This window comes from Melospiza georgiana, chromosome 3 (genome assembly GCF_028018845.1).
Source record: "Melospiza georgiana isolate bMelGeo1 chromosome 3, bMelGeo1.pri, whole genome shotgun sequence".
NCBI classification, from domain to species: Eukaryota; Metazoa; Chordata; class Aves; order Passeriformes; family Passerellidae; genus Melospiza; species Melospiza georgiana.
The window spans coordinates 11044815-11048189 of record NC_080432.1 but is presented as its reverse complement, the minus strand read 5'-3'; the positions used below and the strand labels follow the sequence as shown (position 1 = coordinate 11048189).

The 3375-nt window shown below is 39.9% G+C and overlaps 1 long non-coding RNA gene across 1 annotated transcript; it reads left to right on the top strand.

The window, feature by feature from the left end:
* The first annotated feature begins 266 nt into the window (after window positions 1-266).
* Window positions 267-1557, top strand: LOC131081670 (uncharacterized). The gene is made up of 3 exons (XR_009114275.1): window positions 267-866; window positions 1019-1094; window positions 1212-1557. It is a non-coding gene; the product is annotated as an uncharacterized LOC131081670 (long non-coding RNA).
* The last annotated feature ends 1818 nt before the right edge of the window (window positions 1558-3375 follow it).

Sequence of the window (3375 nt, the reverse complement as noted above, 5' to 3'; positions counted from 1 at the left end):
ACTTTTTTTGGTTTGGTTCTTTTTCTTTGTTATTTTCTGGAAATAGAAGTAGATAAGTATAGATACTACTGGTTTGTTTCTTCCAGTAGCTGATAATACTAATACCAATAATAATAATAAGAGTAAAGTAATACTACTTAAACTGTCTTTATTTATCCATTGAACTGGCCATTTCAAATCTAAACTTCTAAACACAAATCAAACCATCATCCTTGTAGAATCTTTAATAGGAGTGGGCTAAAGATCCTGGTTTTGTTTACAGGATTTATTGGTTCATGAAGAGCAAGAGGTAAGTACAAGCCTAACTACCTCTAGCTCACAGACCTGCCCAGTGAATAGAGCTTTGTATTTTGATGGGCTTGTGATGACTTTGAAATCAATTGCTCATTCATTACAGTAAAAAAAAAAAAAAATTGTTTTGAACACGACAGCAAAAATAACTTTAAGCACAACTTAATAATAATAGATCACCAATTTTAGTTAATAATTTTATGCTATACTGTTGGGTGAGGGAAGACTCAGACACTCAATATGAGATCAGCAAGCTATGTTTATTGCAGAGAGTATCAGACACTTATACAGCACATAATAAGCTTATGAATATTCTGTAAGCCAAGCGATCTATTGGTTAAACTATGCCATCAACTCTTCCTCATTCCTTTGGGCCTACATTCCCTATTTCCCACGTCTCTCTGTCTGCTTGTTATCCTACCCAGCTAGGCCCAGGCACACGCTGTCTTGCAGGTGCAAAAACTCAAACTAGCTGTGTTCGGGACTTTCCCAGCTCCTGGTCGGCTAACGAGCGAATGTCTGCGTGACCTCTGTTATGTAGCCATTTCTCCACACTATACTATCAAAGTTTAAAGGTAAATTATTATATATTAGGAGATGGTATAAAGTGTATGTTCTAATGTGTAGGATATATACAAAGATACATACTTGAAAGTCCGTAGAGGAAACAAATTTTTACGCCTTCTGTTTGACTGTTTGTCATATAATATTTGGTTTTATTTCCCAGGGATCAGTGAATTTTAACTCTGGAGTCCTCTATGCTAAGGATGGTCAGCTTACAGATGATTAAATGTTCAGTAATGGTGAGTTTTTCACCTTATCCTTCATTGTTTTACTCATCTGAATAAAAAAAAAAAAGGCAAGATTAAAGAAAAAGAAATAGTTTTATTATTTTTACCCTGTTATGTCTGTTTCCTCAGTATTTGCTGGAGCTGTGCTTACCCAAGCTTTGGGTAAAACAAGCTTTGGGTTCCTTCTGTCTCACTGGGAGTTGCCCAGTTCAGTTGCATCTGGTGAAATTCACCCTGAGACCTTACAGAACTAGCTCAAACTACGTGAGAGCCATTTGCAGTTCTCTCCAGACACCTGGAGAATGGGTGACGCTTCTGAGGATCTGGCAAGTGTAGTTATCCAAAAAGATACAAATACTGGAAAAATCATAAGAAGCAAAATATGGCTGCAGAGAAAACAAACTGGAGAAAACAAAAGGTGATATTGTTATCCTTATCCTGTATTAGAAACATCCACTGTGCTTTGATTCTGGTAGCTGCCAGGGGCTTGTTTGGTCTGTTTAGGGAGGTGTAGGTGTTGACTTGTAGGTTTTTTCTCTGGACAAGTCAATTGAAACTTTGCTAAGCTTACTATTGAAAATTACTCTCTAGAACAGTCCAGCATGAGATGCTGGATGTCGTCTCCCAGAGGGACCCAAAACTGCCAGAAATTTCACAGGGAGGGGTGGGTGTAGAATACTAAAACCTGTCAAGGTTTTCATTTTTATAGGTATTGGCAAAGAAAAGGAATTTATCTCGAAATTCATTTGGAAAGAAACCCTCTCTCTATCCACTTATTTGTATACAGGAATGTAGGAAACTCTGACTAGAGATGGGTAATAGTTTTGAAAATAAAGACATACGTTTTATCTAGGAATGAACCAATCAAGTGCCCTGAAAGCATAAGAACAGCTGCAGGGGCTGAAGGGAATAGATAGGGTTCTCTGGCAACTTTTGCCTCAGTTCTCTGCCTGCCCCCAGTGTTCGTCGCAGCCCCGGCCTGAGCTCGGCGGCACTGCTGCCGCCTTGTGGTCAGAGAGCGGTACTGCCGCCCCCCGACCCAGTGCCAGTTTTCCTTCCAGTTGTAAAACTGCAAACATCGCAGTATTCCTCTGACACCAGCGGTTCTAGGAAATAGAGGTGTAGGTGGCCTTGGCCTCCCACAGGCCCTCATGTCAACTTACTCTGAAACATTAGGGTGGAAGTTATTCTATCTCATGAACAGAGGTACCTTTTCCTTACAGGTGCTTGTGCTGTAGTTTGGATTCTGCTTCCTAACATTTCTAGTGTGACAGGGTTTACCATAGAGACAGTCTGCCAGGAGGTAGCGCTTTGGGGGGTATGGCAGTCCTGGGTGTGTATTCTGAACTCCTTCAGAATGTTAGGTTTGGAGTATTTCTTATCTCAGGAAAACAGCAGTCTTTTGCATCTGCATATCAGCTGTTGAAATTTTGGGTTCAATTTCTTGAATCACAAATGTCATAGGATTCCTCCCAAATGGCAGCTGTCATGAAGTATGGCTCTTCTTGGTCTTGGGTTTCAGGGGCTGTTTCCAAAGTGACCTACAGACATTGGAATGAAATCGTTATTTACTGTGTAAAAGAATCACTCTCCAAAGCATCAGCCAGGGTCTAAATGTGCCATTCTGCCTTTTAAAAGTACCAACATCACAGGATTTTTCTCAGATTAAAGCTTCCATGGAGTCAGATCTCTCAAGCCTGGCCCTTGAGAACTGTGGGCCTCCTGTGAACTGGTCTTGCCAGAAGGGCTTGCTGAGTTTTCCATTGTGTGGAAAAGAGATCCCATTTGCAGCCTGAAGCCTCGTGTTTACTGTAGGATTTCCACTCCTAGAATTGCACACTTTGAAGGATTTCTTATAGCAGAAGTTTTTTGGGAACATGCTTGAGGGTTGGGATGAGGACAAGGTAAGTAGAGGAGACATTTCCGGTTTTCACTGAAATGCAATTCATCCCATATTAGATGTTAAACAAAGAAGAAATCCATAGGAAATTGTGACTCTATGCTTACAGAGAAACTTCTGTCACCAGCAAAATAGAACTAATTTCCCTTACTGTGAAGCAGGGATTGTGATGATTTAGTTCTGAGTGCATAAGAAAAGAGACAAGCTTTTCTTTTCATGGTAATAAAACCTTTGTTTATTGTGGCCTGCTTTTGCAATGTGAATCTCAGCACATGAATTCTGCAAAAACCAAGGACTCTACAGTAAAATTCAAGTTCATCCTGTTCTAGAGAAAGTGAGGTTTTATTTTATGAAGATACAGAAGTTACAATATAAAAATAACTGGAAGATATA